Source organism: Varanus komodoensis, unplaced genomic scaffold (genome assembly GCF_004798865.1).
Source record: "Varanus komodoensis strain SLA01 unplaced genomic scaffold, ASM479886v1 scaffold3, whole genome shotgun sequence".
Taxonomy (NCBI): domain Eukaryota; kingdom Metazoa; phylum Chordata; class Lepidosauria; order Squamata; family Varanidae; genus Varanus; species Varanus komodoensis.
Genome location: NW_025335761.1, coordinates 26,278,524 through 26,305,929, shown reverse-complemented (window position 1 = coordinate 26,305,929; position 27,406 = coordinate 26,278,524). Strand labels below are relative to the sequence as shown.

Here is a 27,406-nt window from a genome sequence, read left to right as displayed (position 1 = left end):
TGATAGAGAGCCGGGGCGAAACTGCATGGCTGATATTCTTCTTATGAGTTCTAAAGTGACAGAGATCCACACAGACAGCTTGTTTTATTTATGGAGCCATGGGGCCTCAGGTGCTACTTGGAGCAAATCTTCTGCTCCATGGCAAGCCTGGGAAAATGGATGATGTGCATGTTCAGACCAACTGCTTGGCATGTCAGTGCTCCAGAATACAAGAAGAGGACATGAGATTTTGTCTCTCAGGGACCCTTGTAGGCATTTTCACTTATAGATATAGGATGGGGACACAAAATTAATGTACCGCTCATCTAGGATAAAGGAGGCAGGTCTTTTTCCACGGTGTTTCATTTTCAGATTTTTGCAACTGGGCACTAGCTTGGAATGAGCTTCTGTTTGTACATATTTTACAGAAGAATACACACACAGAGGGGTGGGGGGAGGAGAGAGGGAGATCCAGAGTAGATGTGACATCATGCATGCTTATCAATCACAGCGCTTTTTAAAAAAACATGAGGAGCAGGTGTGGAGGGTCTCAGTCTTCATCAGCACAACAGTGCATAGAAATGGAGGGTTTCACCTTCCCCCCCATTGCCGTTCTCCTCTTTTTAGCACCAGCTGGGAAGCTGCTATTGGCATTGCCTAGTTCTCCATGCAATCTGGAACCTGCAGTCACCCAATAAGCTTTGCAATTAGATTTCAAACCATGTGAAGCTTCTCTGTACATGTAATGAATGCACTGCACAAGGGCCAGTAAAGGGAAGTTTGTCCCAAGAGGGAAGTGGTGCTGTTTCCCTCAGTCTCAATTCTTCTTCATCTTCCTTACCTCCAATTGTCATTAGGAACATTATTTCAGAATTGGGGACATGGTGAAGATTGTTTAATTAAAATTGGTTTAATTACAGTTATAACTAAAATTTGTGAGTGGGGGGAATATTTTAAGAGCATTAGAGTTCATTACTCTTTTTTGTATACCTTATAATGACTATTCTTATGTCTCTTGCAGACCAATCACACATGGCCAAATGGTCCAGAAAATAGATGTGAAATGCGACATAACTCTCAATTCCAAATGGTTTCATTATAGCATCAACAGCCTGTAAACATAGATGTGCATGCCAACAAAAATTATTCAGGGGGCACGTAGTCTTTAAATTGCATCGATTTTTTAAAATGTGCTGCAGATTAAAGCAGCCCCTTCAACCTCACCTCTTTCAGATGTTGTTAACTTCAACCCCTGCCTGCATGGCCCAATGGTAAGAAATGCTGGGCATTGCAACCAAAACCACTGGAGAGCCCATGTGGGGGAAGCCTCATGTAAAGGCTAACATAACGGGTCAGGTACAAATATCATGCAACCACTTCTATACTGAAATAAGTACTTTTTAATGTAAATGATTAAAAGAAGAAATACAGATGATCAATAACACGTATAAAGTAGGAGACCTGCAGAGGAACCGAATGCTAAGTGCCGTGAGATCTTTCTTCAAATCATGGACTTGCCAGTCCTAACGTTCCGAGCACACTCCCTTCCCAGATTTACTGCTTGCAGCATAGAATCGCCGATATCATTGAGTCCTACCAGAGAAACCAAGGGTGACACAAATCCGTACAGGGCCGCCATGGCCACACTCAAGGGCCAGGCAAAAGCGACCAGCACAGCCAACCAGATGAGACTCCACAGAAGACAGGAGGCGCTGAAGGAGCCTGGTGGGCTGCTACAATAAAGAAACAAAGAGAGGTAAGTTAGAAGCATCTTTAAGTGTTTCTACTGCAAATTTACAGACCAACAAATAAGCAGAAATCATGAAAGGAATATGTAAAAATAGTGTTTTACTGCTCCTCTGTTTTTCAAGTACAAGTGATGGAAGATAGATTGACTCAGTAGACCACAGTAATCTGATTTATAGGAGCAATGTTTTGGCACAATATCAGAATTTGACTTCCACAGAAGACCACCTGTCTATCTTTCCACACTTCTTTTGGGTGCTCAGGCATCTGCATATGGTTCTCCCCTCTGCGTGTGTTAATCTCACAAAGCAATCCTGTGGGACAGGTTGGGCTGAGAGATGGTGGCAACTCCAAAGTATATGAGTGACAGTGGACCTGACCGCCTTAGAAGGAGACAGGTTCTTCTTCACTGAAGCTATTAAATCCAAGGCTAGTTGGCCATCTGTCAGGGATGCTCTACTGAGTTGAGCTGAGCTGAGCAGATGGTCAGACTAGATAACCTCCCCGATCCCTTCCAATACTAAAATCCTCTAAGTGGTAAGCAGCATTTCAGATTTTGCATACCAGCTCTACTACTGCTCCGCTTCCTTCTGACAGTTCACAATCAATATACTTTGGAAAACATTCTCTGTATGTCTGCATGCTAATGGATCCTCCATGGAGATGTTGGGGAAGTGTGGTGGCATCTCATGGCAAAAGAGGGTGAAGTTAGCTCCTGGAGCCAAGTAGCTCCCTCCATGTGTGTATTTTCCTTGTGGAAAGATTTGTGTGAAACCCTTAGATAAGTTTATGATCTTGAACGATAATCACATATGGTCTCCAACACAGAGAAAGGCAAAATTCCCATCCCTAAATGATGCTCCTGAAAAACGGAGAAACACAGTCACTGTCCTGGTAGAGGCATAACTTACAAAATACCTTTGAGACCCTAACTTAGCAACCTTATGAATGATTTGAAGTTGAATGACTTGAACCTCTCTTCCTACTTTCCTAAAAGTGGCACAAGGAATACGGCTTTCTCTTCCATGACCACATGACCCTGCAGCATAGCCCCATCTTATGATCACGCCACAAAGAAGGACCCAGACTAGGAAACTCCCCAGGGTGAGATGCTTTCTTCACAACAGTGTGCTTCATTTTGAGGGGGCTGAATTTGTATCTGGGCCAGTGGGAAAGGCCTCTCAAAGCTCCTTCTAAAGAAAGTATTAATAACATGCTAATGTACCTGCCTGTTTTATAAAAAGCAAAGGCTGCTAACATTTCACGAGATGCAGATTCAGAAGCTGATCTTTTTCAATTAGTATCTCCATCAGAAATAGTTTTTGTAAAAATGTTAAAAGTATCCAACTCTCCCCAACCCCCATTGTCTACAGTTGTATAATGTACCATGATAGAAAATGAGAACATATCACAATTCACTTTAGTTTACTTCAGAGATCTGAAGTTCACGATGAAACCAATTAACAGCAAGATCAGTAACCAATATATAAATTACCCTTTCAGCTGATTGTGTGTTATTGTGTGTTGTATGATTTTTTTCAGTCTTCAGTGGCACTGAATACCTTCCTATACACCCATGAATTAAAGATTAAAATCTTTAATTAAAGATTAAAAGGTCAGGCAAAAATAACATGAAACCACTTGTGTATTGAAGTAGGTACATTTTAATCCAAATGCTGCAAAGATATACAGGCGAGACATACAGGTTTACATGATGAACGCATGTAAAGGGACAGGAAGCTAGAGGGGGTGAAGTCACTCCTTCAGATCATGGACCTGCCAGTCCTGACATTCTGAGCACACTCCTTGCCCAGGTGCACGGCTTGCAGCATGGAGTCGCCCGGGTCATCGACTCCTATCAGGGACACCAAGGGTGACACAAATCCATACAGGGCCGCCATGGCCACACTCAAGGGCCAGGCAAAGGCGACCAGCACAGCCAACCAGAGGACACTCCACAGAGGACAGCAGCAGTTCAATGAACCTGGCGGGCTGCTGTGATAAAGAAGCAGAAAGATTCAAGTTAAAAGCGCTTTATGCACATCTCCGCTGTGCATCCGCATAGCAATATCTCTGCTCGAGCAAATGCTGTGGGATCACACAACAATCCTATGCATGTTTAGACAGCAAGAAGGAATATAGTTCCCAGCATGGTGGGTGGGGCATGCTGGGAATTGGAGGCCTCTTTTCTGTCTAGGATTGCACCTTAAACAGAAATGATTTAAATGGATTATCTATTCATAGTCGACAAGAAGTGGAGATATAGGAACAAAGGTTTCACTGGTAGGAGTTTTACCTCCACCGAATGTCATGGCCTTGCTCTTTTCTTCCCCACCATCCACTTTCACATTTGAAGTATGCTTTGATCCTACTCCTCCCCTGGTTCCCATGGGCCTCCCTGCCACTTATTCTCCAACAGTTCTGTGAGAATGGTTAGACACATTTCAGGTGTCATATTTATTCTGCCTCCAGTCTTAGCATGGACTTGGCTGATCCCTGCTGTGGGATCCTAATGAATATGTAGTAAGTAGACCAACAGTGCAATTGAAATCTATTGATTTCTGTGGCATATTAATTATTCCATGCTATTAAGACTGGGATCCTACTCTATATCATTCAGGACAGAAATATTTAGGAAGTGATGCAGCAATGTTCTAAAATGCTTCATATTTGAACATTTTTTCTTAGTATTTAGAATTGGCTTGCTATAGAGCTTTCTACATGATGCTGTTTAATCCCTACTTTTGGTTTCATTGCAGAATTGAGTTCCAGATTCTAGTTTTTCCTTACCTTCTTTTCCACTACATAACCTCTAGGCGGAGCTGCACAATAGCAAAATCATGCAATGCACAAGTAGAAGCAACACTTTCAGAAACAATATCCCCTTTTCCCCATTCTACAAAAACAGACAGACAAACAACAAACAGGAAAGTGTTCTGAAAAAAACAGGAGTGAAACTGGAGGTGAAGGATGTTTTCTAAAGAACCATAAACAAACATATGCAAGGGATCCTGGGCACATAATAAATGCCTTCTGTAAACAAGCTCAGGAAGTACGGATGTGCATTTGATTTCTAAAGAATGCAGCCCATAAATGAATGGAAGCTATTTATCTACACCATGTATCAAATTACTGAGTTTAGAAGGAATACATATGTGTGGATTTGAGTTTTGTTTACTGCAGTAGTAGGCAGTTCAGCTTGAAGATACCCAGAGAAAAAAAAGTGCAAAAGGCAAATGAAAGTCTTTGCTGTGTTTTTGTAGTATTTTTAATGTAGGATCTAAGCCCTGGTCCTACATTACTGGCACCTGAGAAGGAGGGAAAGAGGCATCTCACATGCCTGCTCCCAACTCCCACATGTTGGATGAAGATCTAAGGAGCAAACTGTGCATCTGATGGTTCCTCCTGTAATAGGGAGCCTCTGGCCACATGGAGGCATGATCCCATTTTCCTTCACAGGTTAGTTGTCCATGTGGGAGTCTAACATATGGAGGTGGCATTACATGTAAAATCTGATGACATTTTAGACAAAAAGCCTTCTTTCCAGATATCTCAGGCCTTCTTTGAACATTATACATGTTGAATACCAAGGCATCAAAAAGCCTCAACATAATTTAAAGCAGTAAGGAAAATAACCGGGTAGGAGTATAGCTCAGCTAACCAGATGTATAGTAATGTGCTATATGGAATGCACTCCCTAGACATCCACCTGATGCCAACATTATATACTTTCTGGCGCCAGGTCAAGACCTTTTAAGTCACCCATGATTTTAATGTTTAAAAGATTTTAATTATGTTTTACTTCAGTCATGGGTTATTAGTCTCATGATTGTTTGAGGTATTATATGATCTTTTATACTGTTGTATTTATTGAATTTTGTTTGTAAGACTTCCAGAGATGCATAGTGATTGGACGGGTTAGAAATATGAAAATAAAATAATATTCCAATTAATAATCTTTATGTCTTAATTCCAGTTGGGCTGAGAAATTCTTTTGGAGTTGGACTGCACAAATGTCTACCTTCCAAGGTTTGGGTGTGTCCACAGTCTTTCCCACCATTCTTTACAGCCAAAAATACCTTTTAACATTTACAAATAACAAGACAACGTTGTTTCCATCTAAAATTTGGCAGGCAGTACTATTCATGTTGCTTAGAAGGAGAGCCCCACAGTTAAAGGCCATGCTGGATTGCCTGAGACTCCCATTGAAATCAGTGGGAACAAAACAAATAAGAATTACAAAATCTGCAAAGAGTATGATGAAACTAATAGTCTTTTCATATATCCAGAACACACATTAGTGTTTCAAGAAGGAACACTCATAGAAAAGCATGCCAAAGTGAATGAGGAGGAAGGTGCAAATCTCTCCTGCACATGACCATCAAATTAGCTTGTGCAACACCCTGTTCAGCGGAGGCAAAATGGCCGTCATCTGCAGGGGTCTGAACTTTCTCATCAAATGCCCCATTCAGCTGATGACCAGTTCTGAGTGTGTTTAACTGGACTCAGGGGCCCAAGACAGTCTCCCAGCCTAAGCCTTCTCAGGCAGTCTTAGAGGCAGTGTTGAAAAGCCTTTGGTTGCAGGACTTTTAACAAATGTGCAGAACAGCTTGGGAACTTCATGGCCACTGTCAAAGATGAACCAGTCTTATATAATAGTTGGCCCAATGTATACGGCAGGATACATACAGGATCCAGTCTTCTGCTTTGGTTTATGGGGCAATGATCTAAGGAAGGAGGAGCTAGAAATATCTCCATCATCATTGATGAACCAGTATCATCTGATCAAATTTGACACTTTCTTGTTTGGTCTGTTCCTTTGAAATAAGTGATACCTTCAATTCCTACATTGGAATCATGAATTCCATTCTAGCAAATTTCAGTGATGCTTTAAATCGTATCTGCCTTCCTATATTAAGATTTCAAGTTGATCCATTTTCTTTTCCCCACTCTCTACTTCAGTATATTCCTTAGGGGAATGTTTTAAGAGAAGGTCTGTGGCCCAGGAGCTGGGTACAGGCGTGTCTGCAACAATGCCTGCCTCAAACCCAGAGCTGCTACCCATCAGTGTCTGTAGCACTGGCCTAAATGGACCCATGGTCTGACTCAGAATAAGGCAGCCTCCTATGCTCCTGGAACCAGCCCTTTCCATACTGGTTTCCTGTCCCTGGAAAGCCCTTCCCAGGGAAAGCCACCTGGCATCTGCATGCAGACATTTCTATACCAGGTCAAGAACTTCCTTCTCTAGCAGGCATTTAATCTTCGATTTTTTGCACAGATTATTCATTGTATTGCTGTCTCATTATTTTTTATATTAAAGGTAAAGGTAAAGGTTTCTCCATGACATTTTAATGTCCAGTCATGTCTGACTCTAGGGGGCGATGCTCATCTCCATTTCCTAGCAGAGGGAGCCAGCATTTGTCTGCAGTTTCCATGGTCATGTGGCCAGCATGACTGAACACCAAAGTGCACAGAATGCCGTTACCTTCCCACCGAAGTGGTGCCTTTCTATCTATGAGTACTTGCATTTATTTGCTTTCAAACTGCAAGGTTGGCAGGAGCTGGGACAAAGCACGGGAGCTCACCCCGTCTACAGATTCAAACTGTCAACCTTTCGATCAGCCAGCCCAGCAGCTCAGCAGGTTAACCCACTGCGCCACCCGCAGTCCCTTTTTTATTACAGATTTTCAAATGTTTACTATTGTATTATTCTGATATTTGTACAGATGTATGTTTTCTTTTGTTATTTTGATGTTGCCAATTTTGGGATAGGTTATGATTGTATTTCCTTGTTGGGTGGCGAAAAAATGTAGCAAGCAAACACATATACCGGGGAGGAATGTCCATTGAAGACTGAGAAGCAGAGGTCTGACTAAACATGTATAGGATTACTTTGGGTACTTACCATTTCTTTTCTTGCTGCTACCTAATTCAGGAATGGAATCCAGATAGGGCATTTTAAGCATGTTTTGTGGGAAGTAATTCCCCCTTAAGATCAGTGGGTTTACTCTTATTGCAAAGTTTTCTTTGTTTGCTTGTTTTTCTTTTAGATACCAACTTTGGAGCTCTTGTGAATGACCCCAAATAATATAAAATGCTTTTATAAATAAAAATAAATTTATACATACATTGCATACATTTATACCAAAATGTCTGCCATTCCAGTAATCCAGGTAATGTATAACTTACCTAGAAATACCCAGATAAGAATTTTCAATTGTTCACCAAAAAACACCCATTATTGCAAAGTTATGAAAGCCTGCAGTTCCGTATTGAATACAAAGCTAGCCTCCCAAGTTTATCTCTTTAAAGTCCAACAGATACAGTGTTTCTTGATGAATGGGCAATTAGTTTCTCAGCTGTCTCTTTCAGTTTCTGAGAATGCAATCTCAGGAGTAAACTTGATCAAAAACAATGGAAATTCTTTCTGACAAAATATGCATACAATTGTTCCGTAAGTCCTGAAGACACATAGCTAGAAATAATCTTCAGATACAACTCTATGCATGCTTAGAAAGGAAAAAGTCCAACTCCCAGCATTTCCCAGTCATCCACACATAGATCCGCATCATTGTAATTCAATGGACCTGGTTAATTAGTGCTAACTTAAGCCATACTGACTTCAAATGATCTAGGCTGGGTATAACTACCTCTGAATCCAATTCACTGCATTCTGTCTTTATCATTAAGGGAACTATCCTGTGCATCTTTGGACAGGAAAAAAATCTGCCTAAACATGCATGGTTTGAACCCTAAATTGCTGTGGGCAATTGTGTGGCCTAATCTAATTTTTCTTTTCCTAAGAAAAATTAGATTAACAGTTATACATCTTGCCACATAGGAAGTAGAATATGTGAAACATAGATTGTGCACAAAAAAGAAAAAGCCATACGGTTTAGGAGGTGCAGTAGGTGGAGGCAGAAGTTTCTCAGAGGGTGCTTTTTTTTCAGATGCCGCATCAACATCCTCATAGCCTCCTCCTTCTCCCTCATCTTCATCACCATAAGCAGACATTGCTTATCAAACAAGCTCCTCTGAAATACCCTAGCGACATCAGAAGAAAGATTTTTCTCAGTGCTAGACATTCTTTAAAAATAGGCAAATAAGATTTGCCACGCATACCATTATTAAGGATAAACAATAATTCAGTATTTTAAAAGGATTCATTGTCGTACTTCACTGAACATGGCTGGAAATTCCAAATTGCATGAAAGAAGATATGCAAATATTTTAATGAAATGAAAACAGGAAAAAAACTGACAATAACATCAGGTTGCAAAAGGGCTCTCCTGTCAGTCTCCATACAGTGATGCTTTGACAGGCACTTCAGCTGCACCCTCACTCTCCCAACTCTCCCTTAGATGATTTTAAGGATAGCGAGACATTATCTGTTGGGGTTCTGCAATTAAGATGGAGTGAAGGATGAAAGCAGCCCCTGAGGTCTATGAAAGACAGAACACAGTTCACACTAACTGTGAACTCTTGAAATTGGCAGCACATGTGGACTTCTGCAATGTGACCTCCATGGCCTGCCCTTGAAGGTGGCTCAGAGTTCATTTTGGACAAAAGGAAGTGCTTCTTCACACAATATATGTGTGAATTCACTGCTAGAGGAAATGGGGATTTGGATGGGTTTAAAAAGAGATTGGACAGATTCATGGAGGACAAGACGATCAGTTGCTATTATTTATATATTTATTAACTTCATTTTTATACTGCCCAATAGCCAAAGCTCTATAGCCTTGCTGGCTATGTGCTACCTCCTCTGCTGTGCACCAGTTACTGCGGAGCTGGGCAGGAGGCGGTCTTGCACCCCTCCTGCCTGAGGGATCCCACGGACACCTGGCTGCCACTGGGTATATGGAGTGCTGAACTAGATGAACCATTGGTCTGATCCAGCATGGCTTCCCTTTTGTTCTGATATCCTTAATGCACCTACACGAGTACTGGACTGGGATGCTTCCAGAGCATGGCTCCCAGACCTAGCAATAGGGGTTTTCCAGCTATTCCGTATTTGCCTCCTCAACTGATTTTTCTGTGGAAAGAACCAAAAGAAGCAGTGGAAAAAACATGGGAGGATTGCAAGTCTGGGTTACGTTGTTGTCTGGGCTTGTCTGGAAGCATTCAGGACCACTAATATGGAACACACTTTCCCAGTGCAGATTAGGAGTTCTGGGAGGGGTGAGCTGCTGCCGAGGTGCTTCATAGGTGCAGGCTCTCGGCTCACATGCATTGTGTGTCAGGGTCTATTGGACATTGCCCAGACATCGGGGCTCTTGAAGCTATTTTGCTCCAGAAGGCAAGGCTGGAAAAGCTGCCAGAAATTCCAAGTAAGACCTGGAATGGTGCAGAGTGAAGGACCACCCAGAATGCATGACTGAGCCTTGATTCAATTAGAAGGAGGGTCTCTCTGGGGACCAGACTCAACCTTAGGCTGAATGAAGTGGTTGCTTCAGGCAGGAGATTTTGGGAAGTTGTTGGTGGACATTGCTACAGGGCATACAGCACGCGCTCTGTACCCCATGAGCTACCTGTTCCCATCAGGTGTAGTGAAGGAAGCTGTCCCATTGCCACTGTTGGAGAGTTTCAAACCACGCTGTCTTGGGCCAGTCATGCTAACTATCCTGCCAGTAACACTCCAACTACCCATGAAGGTACCACTTCAACTGGCAAATTGAGGGGACTGGCTGGGAAAACAACCCAATTCTCAAGTATTCTCAGCTACCTAGTACCTACTAGAATGAATATTAAGGCTTCTATGAATAACTAACCAGAGGTCAAATTAATTCATTCCATTCTCCCCACCTGTACATCTACCATGCTGGCTTGTCTTAGCTCCAAGAGTGAATCTGGGATGCAACCGGCTATCAAAATCTCTCCTCATTTTCTTTTTGAGCACAATCCTCAGCATGCTTACTGTGCCTGGAATCCCTTTTTGCTTTGTGCCAAACCACATTAATTATCCAGAAAGATCTGTTTGCCACACATGCACATGCAGAGACACACAACCCCAGAGCATGCTTTGCACCCTGGTCAAGGGCCCATTGAGGGCAGGAGCAGGTTCAGTACTGAATACGCATCTGCCCACCTGCTCCTGGCATTCCTTTTGGTAGCTTGTTGGGACTTGTGCCCAGCATAATTGCTGCTGCTCTCAAAGCCAATGGCATTGCTTTTGCCAACTGGGGAAGCTTAAGATGCAGACTTCCAAACACTTTTGAGTAAGAGCATATCTTTGAGTATATCTCCAATCAAACTGAAAATGTTAACATAACAAGCCCAACCTGGATGCGGCAGGGGTGGGGGAGATGCACCTGCAATTTCCTTTTAAAAAGCCAAACACATGACTGCTAACTGTATGATTAGAGTCAGAGGCATATAAGAGTGGTGCTTGTTCAGTAAACCAGCCAGTCAGTATTAGGGTTAGGGTCGAGGTTACTCTTATGAATGCATAACAGACCTCTGCAAGATAAATTAACTGTGAATCCCTATCGACCACCATAGGGAAACCTACAAGGAATGGGAGGAAGAAGAGACAGCTGCCCCTATGGGCCCACAGTTGCAGGCCTTGAGCACAGATTGCAAGGGCTGACTCTAGGTCCTTGTCTCATGAGACTTGGTGCAAGAGTGGGAATGGAACCTGTAAGGGCCTGAGCTGAGTTGAAGGGGCACATGAGAACATAGAAAGGCCATGCAAGGTCAGAGAAGGCTTCACCTAGTCCAGCATTCTGTTCACACAGTGCCCAACCAGCTGCTTGTGGGGAATCCTGAAAGAGGACATGAAAGCAGCAGCATCCTCTGGCTCAAGCACCTGAATACACGCAGGCATTCCACCTTGGATACTGGAGTAGCATATAGTCATCAGAACTAGCAGCCACTGAGAACCTTGTTCTCCATACACTTGTCTAATCCCCTTTTAAAGCTATCCAAACCAGGGTTCATCACATCTTGCCATAGCAAATTCCACAATTTATGCCCTAAGTACTTCCTTGTATCAGTCCAGAATCTCCCACCGATTTGCTTTATGGGATGACCCAGGGTTCTAATATTATGAGAAGGTGAAAAATGTCTCACATCCACTTGCATCAGACCATGCATACCTTTCCACATGTCTATCATGTCTCCCCTTACTTGCCATTTCCCTAAACTAAACTGTCCTAGATATTGAAACCTGTCCTGTCCTCATAAGGGAGCTGCTCCAGCCCCTTCATCATTTTGGTTGTCCTTTTCTGCACTTTTTCTAATTCTACAATATCATTTTTGGGTGATCAGAACTGAACGCACTATTCAAAGTGTGCTCATACAATAGATTTGTATAAAAACAGTTTGATTTCAGCAGTTTGACTGATCGTCTACTATCAGGATCTTGCCTCTTTTGTGCCAATCACAACAGACAGGAGAAACACATTAGCCATGCAACCTGCTCTGCCATGATGCTTTGTCCTTCTAACTTGCCTCTTGAACTCTAGGAACATTTCCCATTCACAAAGAGCACAGAATTAGTGGTCTATAAGGGAACAGCTTACCTTGTAGATATAGATTCCTGCAATTCTTTTTCAAAATGGCTACTTTGTTTTTCAAGTGTTCGCTGTGATCTGAAGACATCAGCAAGTATTTGAAGAGAACTTCACAAAAAATCCATGTGTCTCCTCATAGAAATGGCTTGATGCTTACAGGCTACTCAATGCATCATTGTTTCTAAGTAACCAGTATGATGTCACACATAGGGAAATCTAAAAGACCGTGCAGTGCCACTCCATTTCCAGGGCTCATGCTTACGTTGCTGTTCAGACCAGGTAAGAATAGATAACTGTGCTCCAAAGAGACTACAGGGACTCTTTTACTGAAGGTATAATGCCTCTATAAATTATGGAGAATAATTTAAACAGCATCTAAATGAGGTACACTATGAGTGCATATATCTCTATGCATTATGCTAGTTAAACCTCTTTTGGTCTGCCAGATATTTGAAAGTGGCTGGGGAACTGAGGACTCTTATATAATCTATGGCCTCCTAACCCTTTCCCTAATTTTTAGCTGAATTGTAGCCTCCATAAATGCCATATGTATTGCAGCTAAGGAACTGGTCTACGACATGAGACAGCAAGGGCCCTGGGGCCACCCACTAGTTCAAGCAATAGTTTGGTCATTATTTTCCTTATTTGAGGGGGCAATACTATGATAGTATGTGAGAACCCCAGATACATATACTGGAAGTCGGAGCAGCCAGAATAAAATTCCTTTTTGGAACTTACCTTGTGCCAGAATGTGTGTGTCATTTCTGAGGAATAGTAACTAGCAGGTGTCCTCATTGACAAACGCCATCAGAGGTCGTTCGCTTGCAGCATGTTTGGAAAGGTTGTTGCTTTCAAGCTAAGCTGTTGTGATGCTGAAGAAACAATATTGGCTCTTTTTATTGGTCATCTCATCCTTTTCCTCTCTCTTGAATGTGTAAATTGTATACTGCTGCCTCTTGTTGCTGTGCTTGTTTTCTGTATTTTCAGACCCTGCAAAAATGCACATGTGATGCAGGCCATGAGATCTGTTTGCCTTTCCAGTCATTTCTGAATATCAGCTAATTTGCTCTTTCAGTTATTCCTAGTTGTGTAGATGCACCTTGAAAAAGATCAACTGCACAAATCTCCTTGTTCTTTGCTACCCTTGACTTTTAGTTCTCATCTGTGTCTTTTTCACTGGTACATGGACTACTTGTAGTGGAAATTCCCCTAACACGAATGCCTGTGACTTCTATGTGCATTAGGTTTATACCACCCTTAAGTAGCACTTAAGCTTCCTTGCAGTTCTGTTCCCTAGTTATTAATTTATAAGGATGTGTCCATAAATGTATTTGTTTTATTAATGTATTAGTCACTTTTCAGAAATATTTGGTATTTGAAACAAACTCTTCTTTTTACCAAGGGAGTATGGCAAATGCAAAGCTGTATATGGAATAAAAATGCAAGGATCCTAAGTCCACTGAAGTGTGGATTGCACTATATGTGAATAATATAGCTAACCTTTTGCTGTTCATTGTGAGAACAGTCCAACTATGTTGAGGAGGAGGAAGACCTCCCTCAGAAACTTTTAGTATGCTTTCTTCTAGCAATCTCTCTCTCTCCTTTCTGGATAACAGGAAAGGGAAAGTAGGAAATCTGTTAGCTGATCTCTCTGTGGCCCACCATTCTGTAAACCTCTGTGCTATTAGCAAAATAGTTGGCTTGAGAACAACACTGATGAAGATGTTTAAGAACAGCTGCACTGATCCTGGGATGGGCATGCAGTAATCATGCCAGAAGCCTGGCCAAGATTGGCACTGGCTTCAAGGTTGTCACAACAGGCGTGCTGTTATGGATTGGTATAAAAGGGAAAGGAGAGGATGAGAAAGTGAGAACAAAACTGCACCTTAGCAACTGGCTAAAAAATGTTTCTCAGCAATCTCTACAGTGCAATGAATGTGAATTTGACAGAAGGGGTTTAGAAATCTAGAGGGTAACAGCAGCATCTTCCCAATAAGATGAAATCAGATTGTCTCACTCTCTTCTCAGTTGCTACTGTCAATCCCAAACTGAAGGCTGTGACTTAAAGAAAATTGCACAGAGAAAACAAAGCAGGAGGTTTACAATCTCCTATATACACTTACCAGATTTTTAACTCTACTGAACTCAGTGGGGTTTATTTCTGCATACACATGTATATAGTTGTAATGAAATAAAAGATTTTGCTAGGGTGGCTGATTTGATGGATCATTCTTCACTGCAATTTTCCAAGTTCTTCAAGTTAAGTTAGAATTTAGGCTTCATATAATTCTGAACTTGGAAAAACTACAATGAACAAGTATTGTTAAAAACCATCACCTCATTATATTTAGAAAATGATGTGTTTCTTATAAGTAGAGAGCTGCTAATAAACAGAGAACTGAAGAGGACGTGGTACGCAGAATTGTTCATGCTTTTCAAGATATTATCAATTCAGGCAAACCAGCTCTTGTGCAGCCACGTGCCCTTAACTTGAAGTTAAGGGCATGTCAGGTTTCATGGAAATGTGCAATGGCAAAACAGTCTGGTTGCTTTGCCTTTGCAGCATGGAGCTGCTGAGGTACTTTTTTCCAGGTGACGTGAGACACACAAGACAGCTGTGAGGAGCCCGTGTTGTGGCAATGGCTCAGGTTGCTCCAGTTGCCAAGATGGTGACATTCGGAGGAGTTACATCCTGGCCTGCTCCCATTGGCCCACTTCTTTGCGCATTACCCAGTTACATTAAAGCGGCCTCCGCTCTGAAAATGTAATGTTAGAAGGGAGCCCAAGTGGAAAATAGGCACAGGCAACAGTGCAGTGGTACTCTGAGATAAATATTAGCAGAATTTAGCCATTTCATATATTTAGAATGGAAACACATGACACCAGCACCTGAAAGGGCTTGGTGTGCAAACTCCCTTGAAAGGATTCTTCCTTTAAACCTGGTCTAAAGGTATTATAAAGAATTTCCCCCACGCAAAACAGCAAATTGAAGTCGTTTTATTATAACTGATGTATAACATACTTGAACAATTACATGAGAACTCACACAAAAGTGATGACTTCTAACCTTCACAGCAAAGTTTAATATAATACACAATGAAGTTATTAATACAGATTAATGTATATGTTAGTAACAACACACAGCTTCAATGAGCAGCTCAAGTCTGAATTATAGATAACTGAGGAAACAAAACAAAATCTAGAAAACCAGTTTTTCCCATTAAAGAGTTACAGTGTATATATACATCCAAGTTTTGGATCTTCTGGATCTGAGAATCTGATATTCTTTTTTGATGCTATCCTGCAGAAATCTGATGTTCTGATTTTAAAAATCTCCAGTTTCAATACACTGGTTTTCAGGTTAAAAAAATAACACCAGTAGGATTGGGGTTTTACAAGAAAAGTTGGCTTCAAACACTTATTTACAGAATTCCAAATGCAAATTGTATGTTCCTTAAAACCTGAATAGCTTTAGAATGGAAATGGTATAACTAAACCATTGTACAATTTGTTACTGGACTCAAAAGAATGCTTTCTGGCTGAGTGTAGCGTCCCTGCTAACAAAGAGGCTTTCCATTGAGCACATTCTTAGCACACTGTCTTCCCAGGTTTACTCCCTTCAACAAAATTTCACTGACATCATCTAGACCTATCAATGTAGTTAAAGGAGAGAAGAATCCATACAGTCCTCCTAAGAATATGCTTATCGGCCATCCAAGGAAGAAGAGTATGATCAGCCAAATCAGTCCCCATATGACACAGGCACAATCCATCTTGAACCTAGTAATATAATTAGATGAGTTAATTCAGAAATCTGCTAAAATATATTTATGTACTGGAATCCTAACAATGGCTAGGTATGCTAGATTACATTTGCTCTTATTATTTTGGCATCTCAACAAAAATATGCAGAACTGCAGAGGAAAGCTTCATAAATAAAAATCCAGTGTCAGAATGTGTGGCTTTAATGTGCAAAGATAAAGCCTTTGATGCATGGGCAGAATAAAAAGTAGCAAGAAAGGATATGAATTGAAAATTTACAAGTTGGTTTGCATGTCATGCCAACCCAGCCTGGCAATAAGCCACAGTGGGTTAGTCATTCTGTGAACAAACCACACAAACTGTTGAACCCAACAGATGATTGGACTCACAGTGGGTTGTTCATTCACACACACCCAGGGTCCTTCTGTGGGTATCCCAAGGGCAGTAGAATTGAGCTGTCTACTGTCTCTCCCCACAACTGTAACTTGTTTGCTTGCTGCAGCTTTCTCCCCTTTCCCCACCTCTTCTCATCACATCTGATCTCTTTTCTGAGTTTGGACTCTCCAGCCTGAGAGCCAGCTTTTGTGATCCCCATTTTGGCAGCCAGTGAGAGTCTTTGAATGTAGCATATTGGAGGGGTTGTTAGAGGGTGAACTCCACCCCCCCCCATTTGGAATCCTTAGTGTGTGCCAATATTGGTGAACATTATTATTATTTCACAAGATGGGTCCTAAGGGTGCTCCCATTTTAATACACCATGTGCTCAAGAAGTTTGACCAGTTCATGTCATCACCTTTTAAAAGGATGGGGTTTTTCTTTGTGGGGTTTGTTTGTTTTGGATAGAGCTCCCCACTTTGAAGGCATTGTCTGTGGGTATCAAAAAGGGGAGAGCAAATTCTACCTATCAAGCTGGAGACCACAATCTCCAGAAAGGGAAAAAAGGTGTGGAGTGGTGGCGAGGGGGCATGGCAAGCTGAAAACAGTTTGTGACTGTGGCAGGCAGATTACCAAGCCAGCAACAGTCCTCAAGTGTTCCTTGGGCAGAGGTTTTTCACTCACTCATTCCCTTTATCCATGATGGGTGCCGTCACCCATGTTCAGGCAATATGCCACCCCATTATGGATGAAATGAACCCTAAAACAAGCAATGGAGTGTCTCAGTGGCTTGTTGCCCTCAAACCATCCATGATGAGTCAGCATGTCATGTAAACACAGCCGTACTCCTAGAAATTATAAAACACTGTGTGTGTATGAGAGAGAGGGAGCATGTGCTTCCCTAGGATAAAAGCACTGATGAGACCCCAGTCTTAAGAATTTATCTGGATGTATATTCATAAGTGATATTTGTGGGCTGCAATTCTTAAGCTGCATACACATCCAATTTTTTTCTTGGATTGTGATTTTGGGTTTACAATATTACAATTCCTTGGTATTGTGATATGTCATCTTATATTTTCTTTCTGATTCCCTGTGCTTGAACCCTTTGTAAACTTACTGAGGCCTTTGTGTTTCAGCTAGTGTTTAGCTGAGATTGCATTAGTGATTGTAATTGTGCCACAGAACTATTATATCACCTATCACAGGGAAGATAGTGATGGGTGTCTGTCTATTATGCTATGTTAAGCTATGTGTGGAATGTGGTAAATTAGTACATTCTACTTTCAAAAGCTAACTATGGGCAGAAGGAAAGATCAAAGTATAGAGGCCAAGATGGCCAATGATTGACATTTGGCTCCTATATGTATAAAACCATTTGAATTGTTAGTAAGAGTGCTGATCTCTCTTGGAGGAGAGGGCTGCTCTGTATTGCTTTGTGAATGCTTCAGTAAAGAGCTTTTCTAGCAGACAGTGCTGGTAGGGTGCTCTCTCTCTCTCTCTCTCTCTCTCTCTCTCTCTCTCTCTCTCTCTCTCTCTCTCACTCACACACACACACACACACACACACACACACACACACACACACACAGTTAGACAAACCAACCTGGCTAATTGGGGATTAAAATCCTGACAGTGCTGTATATCCAGAACCTTAAAACACTAGGAAGATTCCTATTATATAGGAAGGCTCAATTATGAAGGCAGTGAGAAAGTGAATATAAATAGAGCTTTACCTTTTCCTAGTTCACTGGAATTGCTGTTTTCTAGAACTAAAAGAGGAAACAAATTCTTCTTGAAGCAGCACTGATACCTGATAAGAGAATCAAGGCAGTGTTAAATCAGCCAGTGAACAAAATAAACTTGTGAGGCTGTGGAGCTAATCCCAGTCCAGACAATCATCTGGCTACAAATTTACCAAGGATAGGACTAGATAGCAGCAATAAATAACCTGGGTCATGCAACCAGAGTTTCTGTATAGGGGTTGGACTCCTTGAGGAACACACCTGTACAGAACAGCTGCTGGAGCAGGGACTGATTCTGAATAACCAGCAGGACTTTTCTACAACTTTAGCTGGTGGGCAAAATGCAGTTTTTGACCTTGAAAGCCATAACAGTTTCAAATAATTATATCCAAAAGCTGGCTCTCCTTCCATATAAGCCCTACTACATACATTCATTGTCAGGAGAAAACTGAACATAGCAATTAGAATTCCTAGAATTTATTTAAAATATCATAGGTGTAAGCAAAAATAACTGTGAAATAAAGATTTCCCCTCAACAGTGATGAGTTACAGCTTCTCTCTTTCCTGCACAATGCTCACTTTTAAAATAATGGAATATATTCCACACAGGTTACAAACGGAGATTAAAAGCTCAGCATTGCCTTTTTAGAGATAAGCACTGGCCATAACTGTTGTGAGGAATTTGCAACCAAGTCACATAAATTCTGTTGTCCACCATCCAATAATCACTCATCATCTTTCCTCTGTCCAATAATTCTTAAAAAAACCCAACAATGTTTCATGTATGTTTCTGTACCTCTCCCCTACCTCTTTCTTGCTATAAGCAAGCTTTTGTTGTCTCTTCCTTTGCATAATTTCCTTTTTGCTGAGATTTCACCAGGATCCAGCCAAGGATTCATTTTTCAATGCTAGGGCTAATTTAGGAAAAAGCTATTTCTGAGCCTGTACAAAGTGCATTTCCATCACCACTGAAACCAGAATCCATGTAAAAAGGCAGAACATAAGTGTCAAAGCATGCGTTGCATTGGGCTGAAAAGGCTAGCCAAATCAGGGAGGTGGAATTGGAAAATACCATGGTTACAAAAGGACTTGCTTCTGAATGAACAAGTAGAAGAACATGCTGCAAACACTGGCACAAAGCCAACTCAAGCTGCAATTCTATGTACACTTTCTTGTAAATGCGCACCACTGAACATAACAGGACTAAGATCCAAGGATTCATACATAGGATTGCATAAGTGATCATAATCAGTGTATTAAAATTCATCATTTCTTGGATGGGTAATGGCAGCTGATAAACAAAGCAGAACCAGATTCCTTTCTCTGCAAATCTGGAAAATTCCTAGTGCAAGCAATTAGAAGGCACTGTGCAGCTGTTCCATGTTGTTCTAATTCATAAATATTCATTATTAAGCAAGAAGCTGGAAGTAATGGTAAGAAAACAGGTGAAGGCCATGAAAAGAAGAAGACAGCATCCAGACCGCCTGTAAAGTTTCATGAAAGAGCCAGAGCAATCATCTGCAGCACCTCATGTGAAGCCACATCTCCCAAATGGTTGATGGGGCAGAGGAGAAAAACAAAATGTTTTGTCTGATTCCATAAAGTCCAATATAGTTCAGAACCTCCCTTCCTTCTTGGTCTCAATAGAGTAAAGAAGAAAATGGAAGAATACAATAGCAGAACAAAGACAAGAAGAATAGATGCAGGAGAGAATTTTTCCAGGTGACACTAATTTTCTGGAGGCCACTATTATTCACCAAAGAAGCTTAAGGTAATTTTGCAATTCTCCTCCTGTGCTGTGTCAAAAAACATACAGGAATGTGAGGAAAGGCAAAGAGGAAAGACTCCAGTGGGGAAAGCCCTTATATAAAAGACGCTGTATTCCTCCCAGAAAGCAAGTGGAAGAAATAGCCTCAACTAAAGTGCTGGGTTAAATGCCTTGTAGAGAGAACCCCATACTTTCCTTTTCATGTAATGTGTCGCTGTATGGGAGAAATTGAAAACAGATGTGAAAAAAGAGGTTTGTGAGGGCTGCTGAACAGAAGCTCACAGTTCCCATATTGGGCCGTCAAAGTAGAAGCTGTGTGTAATCCTGCTATTTTACAGGGAGCTTTCCTTGCTCTTGACTTCTATTCTGGCTCATCCTTCAAGTATTCACGGCAAGCAAATTCCCAACAGTGGGAATGTAAAAGCAAAAGGCTCTGGGGAGACAAAAGCAGTAAGCAGACTGCTGCAAAGACATGGCACTATCTCCTTCATGCAGTTGGCTGTGCCTTGATGCCACACTCCTGATGGGTCTTCTAAGGGCGTGAGTTCCAGGTCAATGCAAAGCTACAAAGCTCAAAGGGAAGAGGCAGCCATTGCAACAGACAATGTCACTGGGCAATTCAGAAGACTCAGGTTTTACTGCAGAAAATTTGGGAAGATGTTCTGCTTGCACTACTATAAGAATGCCTATGTATGCCCCTCAGTGGTATGGTGGAAGAAATACAGGGCAGAACCTTCTTGGTAGTGGCATCCAGGCTATGAAAATCTACGGTCCTAGAAAAAGGTTCTTGTTTCCTGGTGACAATGTAAAACAGGACTGTTTGATAGTGCATTTGCATGGCCTGTATCTTAGCCTCTATCTGCTCTGCTGCTTGAGAGGTTTTGTTCATTGAAGGCTGCAACTGGGATGGGAAGGGCAAAGTATGCATATCTGTATACATACAGTAGAATTTGTAATTTATAAGAAATTTATATAACAAATATTAGGCATTAAAAAGAACAATGAACAGATAAATTCATGAGGATGGATTTTCTGTAATGCAATAGACATTCCTGAAAGTCTCAGTAATTTAACTTGAAAAAGCCTGTGTAGCTGTACTAGCCCAAAAGAAAAAATCCAAAATTCAGATTAGAGCAATACCTTCATTGGGACAAGTAAAATGTTGCAAAATAGTTAACAAGATTTTGTGTTTTCTAGAGCTCTTCATTCAGCTAGAGAAATGAGGAGAGGGGCAAAAACTACAGTTGGTAGAAAGCTGTTGTTTTCCAGTTTTATGCCCTCCTAACAGTGCATAACGTTTGGCCAAATCTGCATATGCGTATATCCCAACAACACAGTTTAAATTCAAGAGAATATCCTGTCTTGTCATTAGAATATTGATAAACAACGAGCTTACCTTGCGGTATATGTTGTGGTGAATAGTCTTTTGAAGATCTGGCTTATTTTTTCAGGCAGATGCTAATATGTAAGTAAAGAAGCAAATGAACATCCACAAGCTAAATACCACCACAAGTATAGTACAAACATGCCTTTGTTTCCCCTCATGCAAGTCAGCTGATGATAAAAACTGACCAGAGAAGCAGCCACATGCTCAGTTAAATGAGGTCATATACTGAGACAACAGAAAGAAAGACTGGATTCATTAAGCATAAGTTTTCATTTGTGAGAGCCCATATTAAAATGCTAGTGAGCAAGGATCACTTAGATGCAATTACCAAACTTATTAATTTATCCTTATGACCTGTTCAAGTTATCACTCATCACCTTCTCTATTGCTACAACATTGGGGTGGGGGTGGGGGTATCCTCCAGTATTCCTGCTACCTTGAGCTTCTTTCTTGGAACCTTCCTCAGTCCATCCACAAATTCTTCTTTGCTTTCTGTTAAACCATTTTCAAGTTCTAAGTAACTTCTATCAAAGGAACACCCTTAATGCTTTGTCCCGGTCATAAGGCCCTTTATGTCCTGCCCTAGTCATATGAGCAAGAAACTAAAGAAGAAAAAGGGAATGCCCCATCTAGATTTTTTTAATGGGACAAGACCGTGATATTTGCACCATTTGTGAGAATGTTACAGATTCCTTCCTCTTCCTAGGGAGCCTCTGTCCAATGGAATGTTGGGATATCCTCCCATTTCAACACGGTCCACCTGAGGATATTACCATATTCCTAACCTCAGAACAGCAAAATAGAGGCTGGACAATGAAAAGAGTACATTTTTCTGAATAAATGACTACAGAGTGGTCTAATACTGTTTGCTGACATTTGTATAAACATGGGGCTTTTTTTGCAAATACTTCTCTTCAGGGTTTTTTATTCTGTTTCATTTTCCTCCTTGCCATCAATATTCCTTTTCAGATCCCATTTTGTAGATAGCCTCTCCTTAATTCTTCCTGCTCCTAGTTCTAATTCACCTGTACCTGAGGATCTCTCACATAAATAATATGTAACAGGTGCCAACTTATCTATCCAAGATTCTAGTAAATTGGACACACTTCAACAAAAAAGCTTCCTTTTTTTTCTTTTTAAGCCTCATTTGAACATATGAGCAAGCTGATGCAGTTATTTCCCACCCTTCTACAGTCCCAAAGGAAATCCCACTACCCATTTAACATTTTGTCTAGCTTACAAAATAGCTAAATATTGGAAATATTGGAAGGAGGCAAGCAATGCAATCCAATTTTGTGGTTGCAGTCATTTGTCTGAATTAACCAGTCCTGGCTTAATGGACTGCCCATTCACAGGTCTGGAGAGACACTGGATTATAGTATCCTGTTCTCATTAATGCCCATTAAACCAAGAAAGGAAGCAAGTCACTAATAGCAGCAGAGGTTTCCACCAATTTTGGCAGGCTAAGAAAGCAGAAACATATGTATTAATGATTAGTAGCAGTACTGGGAACATTTTTATATTGCTTGATATTTTTAAAAAATTTCAAAGTATGTTCACAACATTCAAAGCATATCCAGAGAGACAAATATCAAAAAGGGGGAAAACAGGATCCACGGATTCCCCATTAATAGGTGCCACAATTCAGACTCAGTATGGTGAAGGTACAACACTTCAGGTTATAGACATAGTTTACAATTGGAGGCATTTAATGACACCAAGTCGGGGTGAGTTCCCTATTTCAAGCAGCAGATACTGGGGGTGATGATGAGACGTTGGAAGACAGAGTTCTGTGCCAGGCAAGTCTGCCCTATCTATGCATGTGAAGGTAACTAGCCGCTCTCCAGTGAAGCGCAGGAATTGCCAGATTGCAAGTATAGTAGATAGATTCAGCTGTCAGTCTGGACAGCTTATGTAGGTGGTGCTGGTGGGATGGGGGGCAGGGACCTCTGCCATCTAGGTCTGCCTCAAGCTGCAAAATATCTTAGGGCACCCCTGGTCAAGCACCAGCATGGCACTGCCATATCTCTACCCTGTGTCTTGAAGGAGACTTGCAAAAGTAACCATAAACAGAAGAGGCGTTTCTGTTATTTAACCTTTGATTCAACTTACATTTCACTGGAAACTTTCGCCACTTGATTATATGCTCTCTGTCAGGTGCATAATTGGAAAGGACAAAAGCATGTTCGGCCCTGTTTGTGTTTCTAGCTGAAATGATATCACCTAAATCTAAATTTGGAGTTTGGTCAGTGTGAATCCCAGAGAATTAACAAAATGTAAACTACTTTGCCAACAATAAGAAATTTCCCTCTGATAGCAAAGCCTCTTGGATTCCAAGAAACTCCTTATTCCAATAGGCACATCATAAACCCATAGAACATGAGCAATGTTCTAGTAAGTACATCATAAATCTATAGAACATGAGAAGTATTCCTTATTGCAAAACATAAATTCCACAACACTTTATTCATGTCTGACTTCTTACTCCCACTTTTTCAGAAGGACTATTACAATAGGTAGGTGGGTGATACATATTCTCTATGTTTCTTATGAGGATATACAGAAGGAGAAACAAAAGAGTCAATAGATACCCTCTGAAATCTGCAAAAGAAGTATCATGCTAAGTTCCTTCTCCAGAAGATTCAGTAAGATTGTTTAATACAGATTTACTATTTCCCAATGATCTTAACTACTCTTTTAGTTAAGCACTGGTAAACCAGCTGACTAAGGGCTAAAGTATATTTTGACATGGTTCACACAACACATTGTGGCTTATTGAGGGTTATTTAACACATGATGAGCTGTGATGCCAGGTTGTTTATGCAATCTTGCTTGGGGATTGCTGTGTCAATTGAAATTCATCAATCCTGAAAAAAAGACAATGGGTCAACCTGCAGCTGGTTGTCATGTCATGGGAACAGACGAGTATGTTAACTGTGTAGTTTTAGTTTGATGATGCTAAGCTAGAGTCCCTGGCTGCCTTGGGGGGCTCTAGTTTATGCACAGGTGTCCATGGGAGTCCATGGAAATAGTCCTGGCTTTGTTCAGGGTGTCCTGCTGGCATGCTTCCCTTGGTCAAAGGAGGTGCAGTGGGCTGGGAACTGGGAACAGACTGTGGGAGGCTTTCTCCAGTTTGCACTGCAGCTACTTGAGGGGAGCCACTGCCTTGGGTCAGCATTAAGAGATCCTTTCATATGTCATGTCACACTCTAAGCTGTAACTAATAAAGTAAATTGTGCTGAGTGAAACCCTGCTCTATCTCTGCATATTGTATGGTTGACTTTCTTGAAACAGCCACCCAGCTGGGTGTTCCTGGCACAAATAGCATGCATGGGAGAGGGAACCAGGACTAGGAGGGTTGTTTTAACCATTTCTTACTCCACACCATGGTCCCAGTGACAATTGCTTTCCTGAAACTGCTGCCTAGCATAGAAGAAAACTCCCATTTTTACCAATCACTCATTCTTTCCCATGCTAGGTGGCACCTTCTGTAAGACAGTTTTTACCAGAACCAAACTACAGGTGGCAAGATTTTTCAAAAGAACCAGCCAGCCAACCAATCTGGAAACCCTTCTGTCTAACCCTTTATCTCTGAATAAAGTCATAATGGTAGGGCATCAGCATGAGCCAGGCATTAATAGGAAGTAGACCAGGGAAGGGAACCTCAAGCCCAGGGTCCAAATCTGGCTCAATGGAGATTCCGCAGATGGCCTATCCCCTTTCCCTCAACTACTGATTGTTGGATGGTTCTTGTGTAGTCTGCTATCTCTTCCCCCCCTCCCCCCTTCATTTTAACAGGTAGCAATGCCTCTCATCTAGTTTAGCTATGTGCAGGGAGAGATTTCAGCTAACACATGCTGGGTTTCAGGTGAGGGTTGGCCCCACGCAGCAGAAGCAGCAGAAGAATGTAACCTCTGAGAACTTCTCTGAAATGAAATTTAGTTGTCAAGCTGAAAGAGGCTCCCCATCTCTGAGTTTGGCCAGAGGCAGAAACAATTTTCTTGCGCTCTAGAAGTATTACAAAAATAACTCTCTGTTTGGGAAAGTGAAAGATTAGCTAATCAGCCAAACCTGTATGCAGAAACTTTCAGATAAAGCTGTAGTTTGGGTATTTTCTGAAGCTGAGAACATGGGCACCCCTCCTCCTGATTGAAGTGCCACAAATGGAATTTAAGGTAAAGAACACATGGGACAACAATGGAATCAATTCCTCATACCCATCTTTCCCTCACCAACAAATACGAAGGCCTATTATTCCATTTGATCAACCCAGAGATGTTAAAGCTGGCCATATTCCCGCAGAGTGCCTGTGAGAGAGTGCAGTATCAAATGCAATGAAAGCATTGACGTCTTCATGTAGGTGTGCACACAGTGTAAGAAAAAGGTCAACACGTGTGCTTTCCCATGAAGTAAGCAACAGTTCCTAGAGTTTTCCTACTAATAATTCTGCATCAGTAAACTTGCTTGCTTCATCTAAAAATTATAGTAACATCCTTTATAGTAAGACTGGGAGATGAGATGAGTCAGAAGGAGCAGCTGTCTTTAACGCCTCCTTTTATTGCATAGTTTAGGCTGACAGGATGCCAGTGGGTGAATGTTGTATGAGTAGGGAGTAATTTAGGACAAATGGCTCACCAATGTAATCTGACCTGAGTTTATAATTGAGACAAGATTAAGGCATCGTATACACAGTACTAAAAATAAAAGGGTAAACTGGAGATAAAATAGAGAACATAAAAGTCAAAAAATCTGTCTGGTTTTGTTACTACTCATAGTTGAATGCCAATAGTTCAAGAATAATACAAGTGATTAGCAATCACAATTGAGTATTATAGCAGAGGTCCTCATAAAAAATTTAAAAAGCAAGAGCAGACATTATTGTCAACATGGCTTTGTGTTTTCAGGTTATAATGCATCATGGCAGCATTTAAAAGGTCAGGTTTTCCCACTGTGACAAACTGACTTCTTTCTGAAGGGTCAGGAAGAGAGAGAATAGTGATGAAACCATGGCTTTTTCAATCTGTTCATTTTTAGCCAACTGTAAGTTACTCAGGTTGTACCAGAATCATGACGGTTGTCACATAGAGGAAGGGCAGGATCTCTTCTTGATCATTCCAGAGTGCAGCATGCAGAACAACAGGCTCAAGTTACAGGAAGCCAGATTCCTATTGAACATCAGGGAGAGCTTCCTGACTGTTACAGCAATAAGACAATGGAACCAATTACCCAGGAAGGTTGTGGGCTCTCCCACACTAGTCGCATTCAAGATATAGCTGGGCAGCCATATGAGAGGGATGTTTTAACTTGGAGTCCTGCTTGAGCAGGTTTGGACCTGTTGGCCTTCTTGACCTTCTTCTACCCCCTTTCCTGCAAACACTATTTATTTGATGGTTCCCCAACTTGTTCAATATTTTCTATAATCTAAAAGGTTAATGCCTCTCCTAAGGTTTAGTTATTGTCAAGAAGACTTTGAGTTAAAATATGCTGTTATTTTGTTTGCTTTAGATCTCTCTCCTTTCATCTTTAGCCCTTCATCTAGGTAGCACTGAAACCATCAAATCACCTGGTAGAGTCCCTCTGGAATATCCAAAATCCCTCTTTTTCTATATCATCTGAAGACCCTGACCATGCAAACACCCTGACTACAACATCTACCCTGAATTCCTTTCTTTATTCCCTCCCATGTCTTACCTGATGAAGAAATCTGAAGATCTCAAAAGTTTGCATATTGTGTTGTTTTGAGCTGGCCTAATAAAGGCGTTACACTTAATGAGTTTTGGAATATTTTTCCGGCCAGCTTGGCTGCTTAGATAGAGCAATATACATTCCCAGCTGCTAATTATATGCCCAATTGCAGTGCTTGTTATACTGAGCTATGAAAGACATTCAAGGAATACCCATTAAGAATTGGTGTATTAAAATGATCTCTATTACACACATTCTATGAATTGAGTTTCCTTGCTGAGGTGAAGCCTACCTGTCTGAAAGTTGTTCTTGAGGATTGTCCTCATTTCACAACATTGTGTGAGTTTCCATGGGCAGCTTCAGCAGGACGGGCGGTGGAGAGAGACTGTGCAGAAATCAGATAGTCCGCTCACAATGAGTGGAAACAACTTCCACTCAAGGCAGA

General features: G+C 41.3%; 1 long non-coding RNA gene across 1 annotated transcript; it reads right to left on the bottom strand.

Moving 5' to 3' along the window:
• Positions 1 to 3,366: 3,366 nt before the first annotated feature.
• Positions 3,367 to 27,384, bottom strand: LOC123026634. Its single transcript, XR_006415344.1, has 6 exons — positions 27,254 to 27,384; positions 21,286 to 21,347; positions 18,113 to 18,189; positions 12,978 to 13,229; positions 8,618 to 8,769; positions 3,367 to 3,720 (listed from the first exon to the last, which is right to left on the bottom strand). It is a non-coding gene; the product is annotated as an uncharacterized LOC123026634 (long non-coding RNA).
• Between the last annotated feature and the right edge of the window lie 22 nt (positions 27,385 to 27,406).